General features: G+C 38.9%; 1 long non-coding RNA gene across 2 annotated transcripts; it reads left to right on the top strand.

The window, feature by feature from the left end:
* The first annotated feature begins 98 nt into the window (after nt 1-98).
* Nucleotides 99-4,407, top strand: LOC139186381 (uncharacterized). Of its 2 annotated transcripts, none has more exons than XR_011569924.1 (3): nt 99-397; nt 669-742; nt 3,729-4,407. It is a non-coding gene; the product is annotated as an uncharacterized lncRNA (long non-coding RNA). The 2 variants fall into 2 exon arrangements; XR_011569929.1 differs by having other exon boundaries at nt 99-742; nt 3,729-3,992; nt 4,139-4,407.
* The last annotated feature ends 17,799 nt before the right edge of the window (nt 4,408-22,206 follow it).

Here is a 22,206-nt window from a genome sequence, read left to right as displayed (position 1 = left end):
GTGCAATGTAGCATAAAATGTAGAGGTCTCCCTTTTCTTTTCTCTCTTTTTTTAAAGGGGCCATAAAATTAATTACAATAAGTAGGCAACGGGCAGGGGCAGGGGGTTAACTGATGGCTCTAATGAGCTGCGGAGCTTTGGGAAAGCTGGACCACTCATGCTGTTTGTTGGCTGCGAGGGGCCATGGCTTCCAACAGGAGCACAGCGTAAAGAGGTCCTTTGGACTGATTCTGTCTTCATGGCAACCAAAGTAGCTAAGCTTCCAACAAAAGGAGCCTTCCTTTCGGAAGGTGGGGACATTCTGGAATTGTTTCCTTACCATTAAGCAAGAAAAGACCCTCAAAATGCCATTCCATGATACACTCCCACCCCCAAACTCCTGTTTTTTACACAATTTGTGAGTGGGAAAGTTAGAGGAAAACTTGGACCTACTCTATATTCTGAAGACCTTTCCCTTCTCAAAGGGTCTTTCATGACCCGTCCTGTACCATATTGATTTATTTCAAATGTGAATCAAAAACGTTTAGACTAGGCTCCTCTTGGAAACTAAATCGTCCTGTTAGTTTATACTATTCAGCTGACACAATGAAAAGAGCTTTTGTCTGCAGCCTGGAGGGCAAGAGGTGGAAGCCACACTTGTAATTTGTTCTGTAAATTTTATTTTGCAGTGTTTCCTATCACAGGAAGAAGGGAGTGCTCAACTTGGTGAGGGGAACTGAGGAGTGCCGCAATATCTTTAAAGGTAAATAAAATGATTGGAAATAGAAAAGTTACCCCCCAAACAGCACCATGCTATATTTCAGATGTTTCTAAGTTCCTACTTTACACTAGCAACATGATCCATATAAGAAGCACATGGGCTTTGAAGGCAGAGCGACAAACCTGGGTTTCTACCCTGATTCAGTCACTTCTGTGCTCTGTGTAAGTCACTTGTTCTCTCTAATAATCTCTTTACCTTTAAAATGGAGACACTGAAGTCTATTTTGGAGGCATATCCTAAGGGTTAGAGATAATGTCAGAGCCTAGCATAGGACCTGGCTTTAATAAGCACTCATAGATAGTAGCTATAATGCAAAACTGGCTTCCTAAAAACCAGGGAGGGTCACTCAGCCTTGTTTTGTTGTCTGAGGCCAGGCAGTTCAGAAGAAAGTATCATTGTATTGCACACAGGGCCAGCCTCGAGAGTACAACCTGCACAGAGACAAAGGGCCTGACACTCAGAAGGACCCCACCGTTGCTGTCTTGAAATGCTTAATTTTTGAACAGAGGACCCTGCATTTTCATTTTGCACTGGGTCCTGCAAATTATGTGGCCCATCCTGATGGCATATTCCCCTTGGCTAATGCTGTCTCTGCCAATCTTGGTCTCTTGAAGAGTCTCCTTATATGAGGTCATGTCTGCGTTGGTGGCGCACTGCTTTCACACTTATAAATCACATTCTTTCTGCCTCTTCCACAAATTAGAACCAGAGGTGTAGCCTCTCCATTCCTTTGGGCCCAGGGCCTGACTGCCATGAAAAACTATTCAAGAGCACATGCTAGTGGCCGAAGGTCAGAATGGCACCTTTGCAGTCCCATTGCCGACCCACTGAGAGCGCTCCTGTCTCAGAGGATGGATGCCTGAGCCAATGGGCGACAATGAGGACTGAGCATCCCTTTGTTAATTCAGCATTCTTGTGGCGGATCATTTTCACTGTTAATGACATACGAGTTGAGTCCCAGGTAATTTTTTTCAAAGCAACCAGTTGTGAAATATCTTGAGAAAACACTGCCAATTTCCAATCCTAATGACAGAGACACTGAAGGTAAATAAGATGAATATTTATGGGATACCTGATTGCCTAAATGAGTTCCCTAAGGTATGAATAATTGAATGTATGCTAATTAATTGGGAAAAGCCAGTAGGTAACTCTTTTTTATTTACATTAGCCTCATTTTATTTCATTTCTTAGAACTATTACAGTTCCCAGTTATTTCCTATGCTTCAGTAAAGTTGAGTGTCATTGAGAGAATTTCTAATAGACATCATGAGTCTTAATTTCAATAAGTGTATAAGCTAAGGTAGAATATGTAATGATAGTTCTTAGGACATAGTTACTTGGGTTTTCCTAACAAAAGCTGTTGGTTCATTGGTGCCTCGTGCTAGCTAGTTTTTTACATATGTCTCCTGAATTATTCCTTATATTAATCCTATAAGGTTAGACATTGTACAGTTGTCTCCATTTTACAGATATGGAAACTGAGATAACAGTTAAGTGAACTGCTCATGGCTATGTGATGATAAGTATTAGAGCACAGATTCAAATTTGGCCTGCTTCAAAGTCCTTCCAGAAAGGGAACACAGACTTTCACCTCGAACAGAAGGTTTGGAAAACACAGGCCTTTCCTTACCATTTTGTAAACATGATCCCTGAAGACTTCACTCTAATGTCTGATATTGTTCTCAAAGAGCCACTAAAGTCAAATCAGTCAAAGTGACTAATTATTTTTTGAATATAGACTTTTAAAATAGTTTTTATTTTAAAACCATTTTAGGTTTATTTTAAAAATTACACAGAAGGTGCAAACAGATATCTTATGTCCCCCTCTTTCCACATCCAGGTTTTCCTATTAACATGTTGCATTCCTGTGGTATATCTAATTTGTGAGCCACTATTGATATACTATTATTAGGAAAAGTCCATACAGTTCACTTTTGCCTTGGGTTTTGACAAATGCATGTCCTATATCCACCATTATGGTGTCATATGGAATAGTTATACTGCTTTTGCTCCACCTATTCATTCCTCCACCCACTCTCCCACCATCCCCCCATCTGAAACCCTGGCAACCACTGATCTTTTTACTGTCTCTGTAATTTTGCCTTTTCCAGAATGTCAGGCAGAATCATACACACACAGTCTTCTCCAAGTGTCTTTTTTCACTTAGCAAAATGCATTTGTTTCCTCCATGTTTTTCTATAGCTTGATAGCTCATTTCTTTTTATTGCTCAATAATATTCCGTTGTATGGATTATCACAGATTATTTATCTATTCACCTATGAAAGGACATCTTGGTTGCTTCCAAGCTTTGGTAATTACGAATAAAGTTGCTATAAACATTTATACACATGTTTTTGTGTGGACATAAGTTTTCACTTCATTTGAGTAAATACCTGGGAGCCTGATTGCTAGATCCTGTAATAATACTGTGTTTCAGTCAGTTCAGTCGCTCAGTCGTATCTGACTCTTTACTACCCCATGAATCGCAGCATGCCAGGCCTCCCTGTCCGTGTTCAGTTTTGTTAAAAATTGTCAAACTGTCTTCCAAAGTGACTTCACCATTTTGCATTCTTGCCAGCAATAAATGAGAGTTCCTTTGCTCTGCATCTTTCACCAGCATTTCCTGTTGTCTTTGTTTCAGATTTTAGCATTTTAATGGGTGTGTAGTAGTATCTCATTGTTGTTTTGATCAGCCATTTGTTCTTATTCAATTAAGAGTAAGCAGCTGTCTCCCAAGTAGGATGTGTATATCCTATCATTTGCACAAGATAATGCATTGAAATACACAGAGAAAAATGGCAACCACTTTTTTTTTCATTCATTATGTGAAATTTTATATTCTTTGCATATATTCTTAATGTATATAATATTTTATTAGCATAGAAATTCTGTATATTAATGCTTTATAAATTAAAAATTCTTATATTGTTAAGGTTCATGTTCTCTCTTTTTTTTTTCAATTGACAGAAGTGTTCTATTAAAAGAGGACCCCACTGCCATAGAAAGCCCTGGATCTATGAAGACATCAAAGACAAAGACCTAATTTTTCTCTCAAAAAGTGAAACTTGATTTCCATTCAATATTGAATTTGATGTTTAAAAATTCTGAAGTATGTCAGAGCTGAAGTTTATCTATGCTATTTTGTACTGGATACATCTACTAGTGTGACAAATTAGGTGTTTTCCCAGAGTAGCAGTTGTCTGAATTCATCTGCATGAAGGATACAAACAGGTATGTTTTCAGAATATTGTCAGAGTGGTCTTAGCTTTTCAAAGCAGTTTCTCCTATACCATTTTGTTAGGGGAAGCATATTGACTGAAACTGCCCACCCTGGCCAGGCACCATAGTAACTATTTGCATGAGTTATTTTACAATAGGAGGTCCTGGTAAGGAACACAGAACTAATAAGCCACCACCAACCAGAAGAGTTCGGGAAAGGTCAAAAGGAGATACCACATGTCCGACCACCTCCCAGAATCCTCCTCTCTGGCATCCATCTTGGCTGAACAAGGCGTGCACCACCAGGAAGGACTCTGAGTCGGAATGATTGGCTAAAGACAACCCGGAAACTAATCCCATCACCATAAAACCTGCAAGCTGTGTGGCAGAGCTGTTCTCCTGGGTTCCCTTACCCTACTGCTCTCCACCCGGGTGCCCTTTCCCAATAAAATCTCTTGCTTTGTCAGCACATGTGTCTCCTCGGACAATTTATTTCCGAATGTTACACAAGAGCCCAGTTTCGGGCCCAGGAAGGGTTCCCTCTTCCTGAAACAGTTTCACTTCACATATTAACCGAATGACTACTGCTGTTTTATTGATAGTTTCCTTTTCAAAACTGATTTTTAAAGGACCAGGGTGAACTGATAATCCTTATAGAATGAGTTCTATTGTTAATCTCATTTTATAGATGAGGCAACTGAAGCATAGAAAATTTAAATAACCCGCCAAAAGCTCCCAATTTGTAATTGGCAGAACCATGATTCACACTCAGGTGTAAATGCCAGAGTCCAGGCTCTTACTCATTAGATTATTTTGCCTAAAAACATTTATGTGCTTTATGAGGAGGCTTGTAGTCCACATAATTTAGAGGAAAAACTTGACCAGTTTGGCGAAAGGAAAACCAAACTGTGGACTACACCATCAGTGTAGATCTTTGTTTTCAAGTGCAAATACATGCTTTTTTCCAAAGCAATATATATTCAGGGCAGACACTGGCAAAAATTTTAATCACTACACATCTTGTGTGTTTGATGGGAAATACTAAATATCTTCTGTATATAGAGAGAAAATCTAAACCAAAGAGATCACATTTGTAAAAATATCACTCTTCACATCATAAAGGCAGTATGAGAACCTGTCAAAAAAAAAAAAAAAAATACCAAGGAACAAGTTGATACAGCCAGTAGAAGAAGAACTCTAAGTTTGGAAATTATTAATAGGCCTGATCCTTCAAAATGAGATGCTGGAAAACACTATCTTCAGTATGACAGTTGGACTCCAGAACACTTTAAGAACAACGATCAAAAATGTTAGATAGGATTTTCCTCCTGTTGACTAAAATGATGCACAATTTGAGAGCTGTGAGTTAAGTTTTATTTGGGGCAAAATGAGGACTGAAGCCAGGGAGGCAATACCCCAGATAACTCTGAAAGATTGCTCCAAAGAGGCACTGGGAGGAAGGTCAACACATAAGACTTTGGCAAAGGGGGAGTTCAATACCATTAAATCCTCATTTTACAAAAGGTTTTTTGCTAGTCATGAGGATCTGATGTCACCATGCAGGGATTTAGTACTTTTCTAGAAATAAGAGGAGATGCAAGGATTGAGATCATAAAATCTGATCCTAAAAACATCCAACTATCTAAAGACCTGTCCCACCAGATTCCCTGGAGCACAGAATGCCTCACTCGACCCTGAATTCCTCAGGGGCTGTTGAAAGTCAACAGCTGCAAGAGCACAGGTTCACTCTCCAGAGGGTTCATCTGCAGAGGCAGATGGCAAGTTCCCTTGTACAATCACTGGCAATGCTCTTGGTAAGTGCCAATTTGTAGTTAACACTCCCTTCTTTCTTACTTCTCTCCCTCTCTTCCTCCCTTCTTTCTGAAATAAAAGAGGATATTGAGGATTTCATTGAGAACCACTGGTTGAGAATAACAGCTCTAAAGAAAGTTAAGGAGGAAAGTAGTTTCATAAAATACAAAAGAACCTTTTTTCAGCTGGATTGGCCAGAATTTTGGAGTTAGATCCACTCTTGAAACCTCAATGAAGCATGATGATTATGTGGTTGTCAGTCTTTGATATAGCATTCAACAATCTAGTACCTTCTACTATTCTCTCCTTTCTGTAGTCTCCATAGAGGTCTGCTAGTGAGACCTTCAGAATATGAGGGAAGTGATGGTTTGATTCCTTAGGCTCGGTCACAATAGACATTGAAGCTTCTGACTTGCTCTCTTAGATTTTTTGCTCTGAGAGAAGTCAGGCATCATGCTGTTACGAGACTCGAGATGTCCTGTGAAATGACCTGCCTGGAAAGGAACTGAGAACTCCTACCAATAGCCAGTACCAACTTATTAGCCACATGAGTGAGTCACCTTGGAAGAGGATCCTCCAGCCACAGGCAGTCCTTCAGATAACTGCAGCCCCAGCTAACACCTGACTGTGACTTCATAGAGATCCCTAGTATAGCCCAGTCATGCTTCTCCTGCATATCTAACCCACAGAAACTAAGAAATAATAACAATAGATTATTTACGTTACTTAAGTACTAGGGTGATTTATTATGCAGCATCAGGTAACTGATTCTGTCAGAAAGTCTGGATATTTGGCCAGAAATACAAAGGAACTGAGGCTGCAGATGAAACCAATTGAGTCAAAACCACATGTCAGCACCAAATTAAAACTAAAAAATGCCTGAACTAAAAAGTAAGTGACTAAATTAATGTAAAGCAAATGAATTTTTTTTCAAATACTCCTTGAAACATGATCAGTTATCAAATTAGTGAAAAGAGAGAAAAAGAAAGGAAAGAAATAGAACATTCTTAGGAATATTTTAGTTTTATCAACTAAGCATTTCTCCAAGTCTGTGTTTTTTAGATAATAGTAATAGTAATAAAACTATTAAATTCATTCAAAGACCAAAAATTTCTAAGGTAGAGAAGATGCAAGGTTAACTGAAGATGTTAGAATGAAATAGATACATCTGTTGGGCAAGGGATACAAATTGTAGTGTCATTCATTTCCCCTGTGGGACATAGCATGTCCCAAAGATGGCTTGCCAGCATGAGATACCTAGATATAAAGCCAAACTTAACATAAACACTTTCTCCCAGATTTGACCAAAAGGGATGTTAGGTGAAGCCACCTGTTCAAGTAATAGCAGCCACAACAACAGTAATAATACTAGGTAGCATTTACTTAAGGTTTACTATGTGCACAAGCACTGTTCCAATTCCTTTATGAGTATAAACTCATTATTCATTTATTTAACTTAATAACCCAAACATCTGTCAGTCTGCTGTTATAGCTTCCTTCCTTTGAAGTCTGATGCATTTCTATGTCTAAAAATATCCCTTTTAGTAAAGGGTTCCATTAATTACCACTATTCACATGCCTACTGTGTGCCAGGAATTGTACTTTATGTTTTACAACAGCATCACCATATACAATCATGTAGGTTACTTCAGTACTCTTGCCTGGAAAATCTCATGGACGGAGGAGCCTGGAAGGCTGCAGTCCATGGGGTCGCTGAGGGTCAGACATGACTAAGAGACTTCACTTTCACTTTTCACTTTCATGCATTGGAGAAGGAAATGGCAACCCACTCCAGTGTTCTTGCCTGGAGAATCCCAGGGGCAGGGGAGCCTGGTGGGCTGCAGTCTATGGGGTCGCACAGAGTTGGACACGACTGAAGTGACTAAGCAACAGGTTATGCAGGTATATATGGTCCCATCTCATATTAGCATATCTCATCCTTTTAAAAACCTATGTCAGAATTATTATCTTTATTTTACAGAATAGTAAACCTTGACTCAGAAAGATGAACTCATTTAATATGGCCTCAGAGCAGATAAATGGCAGAAATAGAATTTAATACCCAGAATTTGTAACCCCAAAATATATGCCCTTTCCTCTCTAGCATGCAGATTTAACAAGAAAAAGACATATTATATGAGTCTCATTTTAAACAAGAGCTAGTTTCTAAAGTTAGCTACAAAAATGAAAACTGCTTTTAATCTGTTAGATTAATGAAAATATATTACATTGTCTCATAAATAATGTGGCATTTTCATATAACCATTCTTCCTCCCAGCTCTCCTACAAAAAAAATCTTGGTGGCTTAAAACAACAACCATTTTTGTTTACTTATGATTCTGCAGTTTGGTTAGGACATGAGGAAGGCTAATATGTAGTGCTGCTGTTGCTGCTGTCTCTTCAGTCGTGTCCGACTCTGTGCCACCCCATAGACGGCAGCCCACCAGGCTCCCCCATCCCTGGGATTCTCCAGGCAAAAACACTGGAGTGGGTTGCCATTTCCTTCTCCAATGCATGAAAATGAAAAGTGAAAGCGAAGTTGTTTGGTCGTATCCAACTCTTAGCGACCCCATGGACTGCAGCCTACCAGGCTCCTCCATCCATGGGATTTTCCAGGCAAGAGTGCTAGAGTGGGTTGCCATTGCCTTCTCCATAGATTGGTATTATGCATGAGATTGCCACTTTGCTGAAGCTAAGCTGGGGAGTCTTAGTGTTCCACTATATAGCCTGTATTTCCATGTGGTCTATTACTGTTCAGTGACTTAACCTAAGATTCTTTACATGATGGCTGAATTAGAGGCTGAAAGTAAGAGATAGAAAATCTTCTGAGACCTTGGCTTGGTACTCCAAGAACAACATTTCAACAGTATTCTAATGATCAAAGCAAGTTTAAAAGACATCCCTGATCAAGGGAGGGTAAAACACACCCCAAGTCTAGAAATAAGAACTAGTATATATGTTCAAGAAAGAGAAAATTTCTTTTTGACCATTTTTGAAAAAGATCTACCACACTATGAAATTGAATGTGTTAGTCACTCAGTAGTGTCCCTCTCTTTGTAACCCCATGGAGCCCAGCAGGCTCCTCCATCCATGGGATTATTCAGGCAAGAATACTGAAGTGGGTTGCCATTACCTTCTCTAGATCTTCCCAGCCCAGGGATCAAACCTGGGTCTCCTGCATTGCGGACAGATTTTTTACCATTTGAGCCACCAGGGAAGCACCCCTACCATACTATGCACGTATTCTCAGTAGCTAAGTCATGTCTGACTCTTTGCAATCCCATGGAGCCCACCAGGCTCCTCTGTCCATGGCATTTTCCAGACAAGAATACTGGAATAAGTTGCCATTTCCTTCTCCAGGGGATCTTCCTGACTCAGGGATTGAACCCACCTCTCCTGCATCTCCTGCAATGGCGGGTGAATTCTTGACCAATGCCATCTAACCTCTAATAAATGCTTTCATGTCTGCCACATTTGAAATACATGCACGCCTCTTTCAAAAATTTCATTCCATTGTGGTAACAGCTTGAAGTTCAAATCTCATCATTTGATTCAGATCTGCATGTGCATGAGGCTCCTTTGTGCAACACTCCTGGTCTGGAGATCTGTAGGTTAAAATAATGTTGCTGCTGCTGCTGCTAAGTCACTTCAAGTCTTGTCCGACTCTGTGCAACCCCATAGATGGCAGCCCACCAGGCTCCCCCGTCCCTGGGATTCTCCAGGCAAGAACACTGGAGTGGGTTGCCATTTCCTTCTCCAATGCATGAAAGTGAAAATGAAATAATGTTATCTGCCCTCAAATGTTCAACATAAAATGGTAAGACATGGATTGAATAACTGTACTAGAAGCTTTCATTCAAAATAGGAAAAATGAAGTGATATCAGCAAAATAGCAAACTAGGAACTTCCAAGCCTTTGTTTTCCCCATGAAAATAAATGAATAAAGTAAGATAAAACAGAACTGACTGAACAAATACACAAGCTTTAGAAAAGAGTGAAAAATCTACAGCAACCAAATCAGCATCCAAATAAAAGTCCACATTCAAAATGGTAGGAAACTTTGTGACATAGTTATTCAAACTTTCCCTACTCTTTCTATCCATGGTGTGGTCTTGGTCTAAAGCAAACAGTGACATAATTTCCAATTTTCACCCTTGGACTGAAAGGAGCAGAGTAGCTGATACTCACAATGTTCTAACCTGTCTGGGGGATGCCTGAAAAACTGGTTTTGTCTTGTCTGACTCAGATCTTGGATGAGAAAGATCAGCAGCTGCTATTTGTGAAAGTTATGGGGGTGGAGGTGGGTACAATAGACCCACATATACCTGAGCAAGAGACTATATATGGAATCATACAGTAGTCATGTAAAGTCCCAAGGAGAATCTAGATGAGAATGTTTGAGAAATTAAAGCATTCAAAGGCAGATGTGTGTAAAGGGAATATAGAAAGTCACATATAACCCAAGCAAGATGCATGCTCAAAAAAGACCTGAGAAGAATTTCAGATTGCACTTCAAGTTCATACCTACACATAGGGCATGCCCATCTACTCAGTGAATGACTTTCCAGGCACAAAACCAGTCTGCAGATGCTATTTTTACAGATGCCCAATTTTCAACAAAAAATTACATTACAAGGCATACAACAAAATGAAAAATCAGAAAACAGAGTTAATTGGTAAATACCATCCATGAAGAAGCACAGACTTCAGACTTAGTGGACAAACACATTGACAGAGCTGTTTTAAATATGTTCAGAGAGTTCAAGAAAAGACAAACAAGAAAAACTAATGAACTCAGTAAAAAAAAAATAATAATAAACACAATGAGAATATCAACAAAGAGACATATATTAATTATTGTGCTGTGCTTAGTCACTCAGTCGTGTCCAACTCTTTGTGACCCCATGGACCATAGCCCACCAGACTCCTCTGTCCATGGGATTCTCCAGGCAAGAATACTGAAGTGAGTTGCCATGCCCTCCTCTAGGGGATTGTCCTAACTCAGGGATTGAACCCAGGAGAAATTATTAAGAGGAACCAGATTCTGATGCTGATAAAAAAAATAAATGAATTACAATAATACTTTGCCAACGAAGGTCCATCTAGTCAAGGCTATGGTTTTTCCAGTAGTCATGTATGGATGTGAGATTTGGACTATAAAGAAAGCTGAGCACCGAAGAATTGATGTTTTTGAACTGTGGTGTTGGAGAAGACTCCTGAGAGTCCCTTGGACTGCAAGGAGATCCAAACAGTCCATCCTAAAGGAGATCAGTCCTGGATGTTCATTGGAAGGACTGATGCTGAAGCTGAAACTCCAATACTTTGGCCACCTCATGCAAAGAGTTGACTCATTGGAAAAGACCCTTATACTGGGAAGGATTGGGGGCAGGAGGAGAAGGGGACGACAGAGGATGAGATGGTTGGATGGCATCACCAACACAATGGACATGGGTTTGGGTGGACATCGGGAGTTGGTGATGGACAGGGAGGCCTGGCATGCTGTGGTTCATGGGGTCGCAAAGAGTCAGACACGACCGAGCGACTGAACTGAATTGAATCACTGGAGGATTTCAACAGCAAATTGGAACAGGCAGAAGAAAGAATATGTGAAAATAAATTAGCATGTCTGAAGAGCAGAAATAAAAAAGAAGGAAGAGAAATGAACAAACCCAAAGGGACATACAGGATACCATCTAAAGGAACAACATACTCGTTATGGGAGTTTCAGAAGAATAAGAGTGAAAGAAACGGGTAAGAGATTATTTGGAGAGCTAAAGTCCAAAAAAGATTCCTAAATTTGATTCAACACATGAATCTACAAATACAAAGAAGCTCACTGAACTACAAGTGGAATAAATCCCAAAGAGATACATTTTATAATTAAACTGTCAAAGGCAAAGACAAATAGAGAAACTTAAAAGCACTCAGAAAGAAGCAGCTTGTCAGATACAAGGAATTCTCAATAATACTATCAATTGATTTATCAGAAAAAATCTTTCAGGCTAGAATGCAGTGGGATGATATATAAGTGCTGGGTCAGAGAGAATAAAAACCTGTTAACCAAAATTATATATCGAACAAAACTGTCCTTCAAAAATGAGGGAAAAATTAAGACAATCCCAGATAGATAAAAACCAAGGGAGTTCATTAACATTAGACCTACAAATAAAAATTGCTGAAGGGAATTCTTCAGGTTGAAATAAAAGGATACTAGGCAATACCTCAAAACTATATGAAAATATAATACTCTCTAGTCAAGGTAAACACATGGGCAAATATAAAAATTGGTATTATTATAATTTTGGTTTGTAACTCCACTTTTTATATTCTTCAGGGCTTAAATAATAAATACAAAGTTATAAATCTATGTTAGTGATCAGTCTAGTTACCATCTGTCAATAACAAAATTAATGTAATATTATTGACTATATTTCCTATGCTGTATGGGAGCTTCCTTGGTGGCTAGGACAATTAAGAATCTGCCTACAATGAAGGAGACCTGGGTTCAGTCCTTGGATTGGGAAGATCCCGTGGAGAAGGAAATGGCAACCCACTACAGTATTCTTGCCTAGAGAATCCCATGGACAGAGGAGCCTGGCAGATTACAGTCCATGGGGTAGCAGAGTCAGACACGACTGAGCAACTAACACTCCTTTATTGTACCTCCTCATGACATTTATTTTGTAACTGAAAGTTTCCACCTCTTAATCTCCCCCTCCTATGTCATTTACCCTCCTCCCTCCTCTTGACAGCCACCATTTGTTCTCTGTATTTTTGAGACTGTTTCTGTTTTTTTGTTTGTTCATTAGGTTTATTTTCTAGAATTGACATATAACTGAAATCATGCAGCATTTGTCTCTCTAATTTCACTTAGCATGATATGCTTAGGTCCATCAATATTGTTGCAGATGTTAAGATTTTATTGTTTTTAATGGCTGTGTAATGTTCCATTATATATGTGTAATGTTCCATTATATATATATAATATTCCATTATATATATACATATATATACACATTATATAGTAAATGCTTATATTATACATAATATATATATAGTATATATGTTGTTGTTGTTCAGTTGTTAATCCAACTCTTTGTGACCCCATGAACCACAGCACACTAGGCTTCTCTGTCCAACACTGTCTCCCTGAGTTTGCTCAAACTCACATCCATTGAGTCAGTGATGGGTAAAGAAGACATATAAATATATGTGTATGTATATATAAAAAATACTCATTATATACATATATATTATATACATTCATAATATTGTAACAATATTACATAGTATTGTAACAGTATTACATACATATGTATATAATGAGTATATATAATATGTATATATATGTATATGTATCTTCTTTACCCATTTATCTCTCAGTGGGCACTTAAGTTAGTTCTATATATCTTGGCCATTTCACATAATGCTGCAATGAGCATAGGAGTGCATATATTTGTTCAAATTAGTGTTGTTGCTTTCTTTCTTCAGAAAAAGATGCCAAGATTTGGAATTGCTGGATTGCATGGTAGTTCAATTTTCATTTATTTTAGAATCCTCCATATTGTTTTCCATAGTGGCTGTACCAATTTACATGCTCATTAACAACGCACAAGTGTTTCCTTTTCTCCACAGCCTTATCAACACTTGTTACTTATTATCTTTTTGATAATGGCCATCCTGACAAGTGCAATGTGTTATCTCATTGTGGTTGTGGTTTTGACTTGCATTTCCCTGATGATTAGTGATGTTGAGCATCTACTCCTGTGTCTGTTGACCATCTGTATGACTTCTTTGGAAAAAATATCTATTTAAGTCCTCTGCTTATTTTTAACCAGTTTTTTTTTAATTGAGTTGTATAAAATCTTTGTATATTTTAGATACTAATCCTTTATCAGAAATATTTTCAAGTATCTTCTCTCATTCAGTAGGCTGCATTTACATTTTGTTGATAGTTTGCTTACCTGTGAAAAAACTTTTTAGTTTAGTGCAGTCCTATTTGCTTGTTTTGCTTTTGCTTCCATTGCCTGAGGGAATATATCCAAGGATATAGTTAAGACTGATGTCAGAGAGCCTATTGCCTATGTTTTCTTCTAGGAATTTTATGGTTTTCCAGGTCTTACATTTAAGCCTTAGATCTATTTTGAGTTTATTTTTTGTAAATGGTATGAGAAAGTAGTCTGGTGTCATTCTTTTGTATTTAGCTCTCCAGTTTTCCCAATACCATTCATTAAAGAGGCTTTCTTTTCCCCATTGTATATATTTGCCTCTTTTGTTATAGATTGTGTGTGGTAGTCACTCAGTCATGTCTGATTCTTCCCAAACCCATGGACTGTACCCTCCAGGCTTCTCTGTCCATGGGTTCTCCAGGCAAGAATACTGGAGTAAGTTGCTATGGCCACCTCCAGGGGATCTTCTTGACCCAGGGATCAAACCTGCATCTCCTGTATTGCAGATGGATTCTTTACTGCTAAGACACTGGGGAATCCCTGTCATTTTTCTTTAATCACTTACTATTGTTGATTTTTATCAGCTTATTGAAAGAGTTATTTTAGATGTATTTACCCAAATTTGTATCAACTATCACTATTGTGCATACAGAAAATAAATAATAAAAGCAAAGCAAATTAGTTAAGGTATTTCCAAAATTTTCTCACATTCAGAGTCTGACTTGAGAGTCAACATTTATGTTTATCCACAAAATATCACCCTCCATGCCATCAAGTACATATCAAGGCTGCTGCTACTGCTGCTAAGTCACTTCAGTCATGTCCGACTCTGTGCGACCCCGTAGACGGCAGCCCACCAGGCTCCCCCGTCCCTGGGATTCTCCAGGCAAGAACACTGGAGTGGGTTGCCATTTCCTTCTCCAATGCATGAAAGTGAAAAGTGAAAGTGAAGTCGCTCAGTTGTGTCTGACTCTTCGCGACCCCATGGACTGCAGCCTACCAGGCTCCTCCATCCCTGGGATTTTCAAGGCAAAAGTACTGGAGTGGGTTGCCATTGCCTTCTCCATGTATCAAGGCAGCATGTCTTAAAGATTACTCCACTGTTACATCTAGAATTTTCTTCCAAGCTGCTAACATGCATTATTCAAGTTTTGATGCTGATATTTTCTTGATTGACTAAGAGGTAGCTTGAATCAGTTACATTAGCCCTGTGTTGCTTTGAATTTCTTCCAGAGACTTGGCAGTTCATTTTGCTTTGGGTTGTATTGCTTGGACTATGATAAGTAATCCTTTTGCACATAACGCAAATGCAGACTTTTTCACAGCTTCATATATCTGTGGGTCTCTTCCTTTTTGAGCCTCCATAAAGTACTTGGTCTCCACATTTCAGGAAGATGCAGACTTGTGGCGATTGTCCAATCATATTTGCTTTTAATTCCACTGCTTTATTTCCATGTCTTCTGTCTTCACTATAACATTTTGTATCAGTATCAAATCACAGTATAAAATGTATTTAAATTACAATTAAACTCAATAAATGTAGTGCTAGTAAAGCATATAACTCAACTGAAGTGATGATAGTGATGCAGTGATAACCAAGTTCATGCTTGTGCAGTTAAAGGCAACTGTGTCTTGAATGTTACTTGACTGATGGTGTCAAATGCTAAAAATTGTAATGTGCATCTCAATTTCAAAGATATTTAAGTGTTAAAAAATACGATATTTATTGAGTTTCTCCTGTGTATCCAGTGATGTGTTAAGGACTGTCAGATAGATATATTTAAACATTTTTAAAATACTGCTTGTCTCAAGAAATTTAACAAAGAGAGTTGCTCAGATGAAGTAGATAACCATGACAAATGGCATAGAATAAATTTTAAAGTAATAGCAGGACATGTTGGAGTTTGAAGGGATGTAAATAGTGGAGGCCATTCATCATGTCTCTCTGCATTTTATCACCTCTTCATATATTTCCCTATTTTTTGTATTTTGATCATTTTATTATTAATGAAGAGAAAGAAAGAAATTGTACTATATTTAAAATATTAATATTTGTGAGATGAATTTTTGAAATACTTTGTTCTAGCCTGTGATGTATTTTTAAATTTGTCTAGAAATCTTGATCATACAGAAGTCTGCAACTATAGCACAGTAAAATGTATCCATGTTTTTCTCCACGGCATATAATTTTTATCTTATTTTATAAATAATTCTGGATATTTTCCAATATTTCCTAAAAATTTTTAATTTTGGCTTTTCACACAGGTTTTTAACAGCCAGAATTTGGCTTTTGTGTATGGTGTGAGGTAAGGTTTTCATTTTCTCCACATGAATGACCAATTACCCCAAGATAGTCTGTCAAAAGTCAATCCTTCTTCACCCTCCTGATTTGGAGTGCAGTCAATTTAGGGCACACAGTTGAGGGAATAAAACCCTGGCTTGAAAAATAGAATTTTCCTTTGAGAACATAAACTCATAATCAAATTATTATGTAAGTACTTAAATATGGATGGAATTTACTCTAAAATACTCTAATCTGATAATGTTTAATCTTTTAATGCCAGAAATAGGTTCTGATTAAACCTATGGACCTCTGTCTAAAATGAAAAAATAAATGCACAAGCACATTAAAAATATACTTGAAATTTGTGCACTGGCCTCTTCCCCTCAGTTTAGAGTGGAGAAATTGGGGGAATGTTAATATATTAATGAAGAGGTCACAGGTACTATATGTCATAGCCAGAAAAAGAATCCATATTTCCCATGTCTCTGCTTTGTACCATTCCACATGCATACTTTCAGTTGAGCCATGAAAGTAGAACACGGAAACATCACAAATTGTGATCACATGCTCAAAATAATCAAAGAATCTATACCAAAACAGTAACATGAATTTCATTTCTGATCTAAATTTAACAGTTAATTGTATATGACAGATGAAACTGTATGGTTATAAAAAGAATTGAATTTGAGAGAAGGATTTAACTTTAAATTGTTCATTGGGTCTGCTGCCCCATTCAATGGGAAGGACTTTAGTAGCAGGTTATTTCTAGATTGATTTATGGCTTTGGCACCGTATAAATAATCATTGGAAGACCTAATTTGTTTGTTATATGCAAATTACCTAGGTGAGCTTATTAAAGATAAGGTTGGACTGGTATTGAATTTAATTCAAGACAAACCAAGAAGGATTAGGGTACTTTGTGATTGATTGAGTTGGGAAGTTGAAAGTCAGCAGCTAGACAGATTGATGTGTTCAGCAGGACATTTTGAATCAAGAGCCATCACATACAATGTAGGAAGCTCAGTTAATAAATTAACCAAGAAAAGAACGATCTCACTTTGAAGGGATAGAATGATAGGAACTCCATCTAGGATATTAGAGAAATTTGAAATTAAAGGTGTTTTAAAATTGTAAATTGTTTTAAAATTAAAACCTGTGGAAATGAACCCAGTTGGGCAGTAAATGAGGATTGAAGGTTATGACAAATCTACTGGTGGTTTTGGTGATATTGATCTAGGTATTTCTCTACCTTTATCATTCTGGGGGAAGAATCAAACTACTCAGTTCTTAGCTGAGCCCAAACTGCCAAACCCACAAAGCTCTAATTCCCATCCAAGCTGGATTGATGTGAAGTGAAGCTATACCTTGAGAAGCCCTTGACCTCCATGATCCCTGAAACAGTTTCAAATTATTCCAATGAAACTAAATCAGTGAAAGAATAAAGCTGCATCTCTGAAGAAGTGGTTTTATAGACTTGACAATCCTGCTTCTTTGAGCCATTTGTCACACTTGTTCATGGGCAAACAGCTTCTGCATCTTTTGTAAGACTGAGGGGTTAAATGTCTTCCCACCCATGGGAATAAATTGTATTACACCATTTTTTATGTAACACATTTTTTCTTTATCTCATTTTAATTTTTTTTATTCCTAGCATTCTACTGCATCAGGGAATGAATCTCAGTCCTCCTTTCTTTCTCTTTCCCTCCCACAGTATTTTTTTTTCTCCTCCAGCCTTATTCTTTCACTTTCAGAATCCTCCCTCTACCTGCTTTCAATACGACTACTCAGTAGTTCTCTTGTCCTGCTCACATGTTCTGTGTTTCCCTTTTTTAGACACTAGCCTTTTTTAGACCTTTTTTAGAGGCCTTTTTTAGACACTAGCAGTAAAAGTAGTACTGAAGTGGCAGTAGTAAAAATGGTGGTGGTTGGAGTGGGTGTGTGTGAGTTGCTCAGTCCGACTGTTTGTGACCCCATGGACTGTAGCCCACCAGGCTCCTCTGTCCATGGAACTCTCCAGGCAAGAATACTGGAGTGGGTAGCCATTTCCTTGGGGATTTTCCTCACCCAGGAACCAAACCTGGGTCTCCTGCATTGCAGGCAGTTTCTTTACTATCTAAGCCACCAGGGATCTTGTGTGTATGTGTGTGTGTGTGTGTGTGTGTGTGTGTGCGTGTGCACACTCAATTGCTCAGTAGTGTCCAACTCTTTACAACCCTATGGACTGAAGCCCACCAGGTTCCTCTGTCCATGGGGTTTTTTCAGGCAAGAATACTGAACTGAATTACCATTTACTCCTCCCCGTGATCTTCCGGACCCAGGGATCAAACCTGCCTCTCTGTCTCTCCTGCATTGGCGGGCAGATTCTTTACCCCTGACCACCTGGGAAGCCTCTATAGTAGTGATAGTAATAGTATTTATTATTTTTATAGAAGTGCTGCAGCAGTAACATCACATTCTTGTAAAAACATTCAACACACTTTCCCGTCGTTAACCCTTTGATCTTGCCAAAACCTAGCCTCACAAATCTTTAGATGATTAGCCATCAACTAATGAAACAACATTTACTCCCCACGTAAGCCATTGGGGAGCCCATAGAAATAGAAACTGAGGCCTCCAACCAGAAAGAGCTCCCACATAGCTCAATAAAAAGCCAGTGGACTAAGAGCCATATAAGTGAACACACTGCAGAGCTATAAAATTTTAGAGCAGGTAGATACAATGCCCTGAGGAGGTCAGGAGAGGTGTCTAAGAGGTATCAATCTCTGCCAGGCACTGAGCTGGAATTGGGCATTCCTAATAATGGGAACACAATCAGAAAACTCACATATATGGGGAAAGGGCCAGGGAAAATGAAGAAGAAGAAGACAGATTAAAAATCTAGTCCTATTATTAGTGACAATTATGAAGATATGATAAGAAAATGAGCTCTTTGCTAATAAAGCCGCAATTACATATGCAAGTTAAATGAAGTAAGGAAGTGGAACCTAAACAAATCTAACTCAGACTTCTTGCTTTCCATGGACCACTCTCTTGCTTGCACTTGGCAAGGATCCTACCTGTGGCACTGTGACAATGTATTTGTTCAGGTTGATGTTTGTGTTCTTCTGAGACAGATGTGTAGAGTATCATTATGACAACAAGGGATATGCATTAACTTGCAGGCAGTTGACATGATGGCTGTAGGGTACTATTTACAGAAGGATTTCGGTACTCCTTATTAATAAAGGCCCATTTGTAAGCCTAATTACATCCTTGCCAAATAATAGAGTTGACTTTTGTGCCATTTCCTCTTCGGTCTAAAATGGACATATCCTTTATTGATAGATTTGAAGAGTCAGCCAAATTTGTGTTCAGGGCCCCTGAAGCGCAATTGTATATACTTGTTCCATCTTTCCAGTGCTGTTCTCTTGTCTCACCCTATTATCCTTCCAGATTCAGTGGCTACAGAGGATCAAGGATCCCTCTGAATGGAGAAATTCACTCACATGTAGGTGGAACTCTTTGAAGACAGTTTTATTGTCTAGTCATCCTGTAGGAATGTGCTCTTATGAAGAGGATACTGGTCAAGGTCATGTTTGACTCTCTACATGCCTACAGTGCACAGCCAACAATCCTACCCCACCCCACAACAAGAATTATCCAGTCCAAAATGTCCATAGTGCCAAAGTTGAGAAACCCTGCTCTAACCAAAGGAGTGTTCTATAAGACTATTTTTGTTTTTTTTATTCATTTATTCAACAAATATTTACTGAATGTGTACTATGTAGCAGGTGGCCTTCCTTGGTGGTTCAGCAGGAAAGAATCCACCTGCAAGGCAGATGAAGGTTCCATCTCAGGTTCAGGACGATCCCCTGCAGAAGGAAATGGCAACCTACCCAGTATTCTTGCCTGGAAAAATCCCATGGACAGAGGAGCCTGGAGTGCTACAGCCCATGAGGTTGCAAGAGTCAGACATGACTTAGCAACTAAATAACAACAGCAACAATGTACCAGGCATGTACGGAGTTTTATACATATGTCATTAAAGCACAGGATAGATCACAGCATGGATGTTATTATTACCCCCATTTTACAGATAAAGAAATCTGAAGTCCAAAAAGGTTACTTTACCTGGAATCATCCAATTGTGGTGAAAAGGGGGATTTTAGTAGCGAACGGGGATTTTTAATGCAGTGCTTGACAGTACTTTGATATACAAGGATGCTAATGGAAAAAGTAGCAATCTGAAGCCAGCCAGACCTGCACTGAAATGTTGGTGCTTCTACTTACTTGCATATTTAGTGGAGACAAGACTACCTTCTCTGAAAAAGCTGTGAGGATTGAAATAGGTGCTGAAAGCATTGTATGACAGAGCATGTAATAGTGGGTGCAACCAAAATGCTATCTCCAGTTATTTCATTTTCAGCCCCTAATGTCAGGGACATCTGGAAACCGCCTCACCCAGCCACATGCTAGAATTCTTGAGTGCTGAAATGAAAGAAGTAGGGGTGGGGAGTAATTTTTCCACTGAAATGTGAGCGGATTTTCTTGAGCATTTCAGGCCCAGGGGACAATGTGGCTTCTTCACCAGGTGGCAGGACCCCTTCCCTAAAGTGGACTCTAGGGTGAGGAGAAGGCCTTCTGTGGAGGGCCTTCTCGCCTCTGTCCAGCGCTTCCTCCTGTGGAGCTGCTGGGCAGGGATTAACCCAGGAGTGACAGACTGTCAGCCAACCCTGCTCCAAACACTCCCGCCGAGCACTCGCAACTGTCAAGAAAGTTTTCTCCTGACGGGAGAACACAATTTCACATTTTCAGAGTTAAGGGATAAACGCACGAGGCAGCTGGAGATGCAGAGCGGAACTTCACAAAGCATCAGCAGACAGGACACTCTACCTGACTTTAAACAGTGCATTTTGTCTTTTTTTTCTTTTTTTTTCTTTTTTACTTAGTCTCTTTTATTTCTCTTTTTGCCCCAAGGCTTGACACTCGACAAAGTCTATTGCCTTGGCTATATCATTAGTGGGAAAACAGAACAGCTTTTTTGTATCTGGGATAATTAGAGCATCACAACCTGGCCTCCAGTTTGAAGAGGAAGAATTCACCAGGGCTTTTCTCCTTGGTTCAACTCTGCAACACTCCTCAAGTTTTCTTCCTCCTCTAAAGGTCCCTTTTTTTCTCATCCACACCATAAGCATTCAGTCTTCTACTACAGATCTCTGTGCTTAATTCAAAATTAAAAAAGAACACCAAGGATCAGCAGATGTTTGAGAAAACCAGCAATAGAGATGGAAAGGATTAGAGAATACTAGACTTCAGAGGAAAGGGAGGTTTTAAGAATAATGTGCTCAAGGAATTTACAAAACAAGAGTAGGTTACAACTAAACAGGAGCAATAAAATTTTATTTCAAGTAAGTATCAAAATTAAAAATAAGATGGCCTAAATAAAAACACACCCAAGTATTAAAAGAATTTATAACAGAAACTACTTTAAGTAGTTTAAGAACTGCCAAAGATCAAGGAAATAGAAATTTGAGATTTTTAAAATGGTAAGAATCATAGAGGGATAATGCAGGAAGTCATCACTCTCTAGTTAGGTGTTACAGGTAAAAAAGAAGAGAGAACATGAAGGGGAGAAAATAACCAGTGAAAGAATAAAGGATAAATTTTCCAGACCTAAGAAAAGATAGGAAGTGGCAAACCACTCCAGTGTTCTTGCCTGGAGAATCCCAGGGACAGAGGAGCCTGGTGGGCTGCCGTCTATGGGGTCGCACAGAGTCGGACATGACTGAAGTGACTTAGCAGCAGTAGCAGCAGCAAGAAAAGATATTGAATCAAGATTGACTGGATACTGGGGGATAACAGAGCAATTTTTTCAATGTTCTGAAGAAAAAATGATATTGAGACTCAAATTCTATACCCAGAAAAACTTTCAAAAAGAGAGTGAAGATAGGTATTCTCAAGGCTTCCCTCGTGACTCAGCAGTTAAGAATCCACCTGCAATGCAGGAGACACAAGTTCAATCCCGGGGTCAGGAAGATCCCCTGAAGAAGAAAAGGGCAAGCCACTCCAGTATTCTTGCCTGGTAATTCCCCTGGACAGAGGAACCTGGTGGGCCACAGTCTATGGGGTTGCAAGAGTTCGATACAACTTAATGACTAAACCACTGCTAGATATTTTCAACGAGGCCATGAAGTTTACCCAC

This window comes from Bos indicus, chromosome 2 (genome assembly GCF_029378745.1).
Source record: "Bos indicus isolate NIAB-ARS_2022 breed Sahiwal x Tharparkar chromosome 2, NIAB-ARS_B.indTharparkar_mat_pri_1.0, whole genome shotgun sequence".
NCBI lineage: Eukaryota > Metazoa > Chordata > Mammalia > Artiodactyla > Bovidae > Bos > Bos indicus.
The sequence above is the reverse complement of the archived record's forward strand: the minus strand, read 5'-3'. Positions and strand labels throughout refer to the sequence as shown.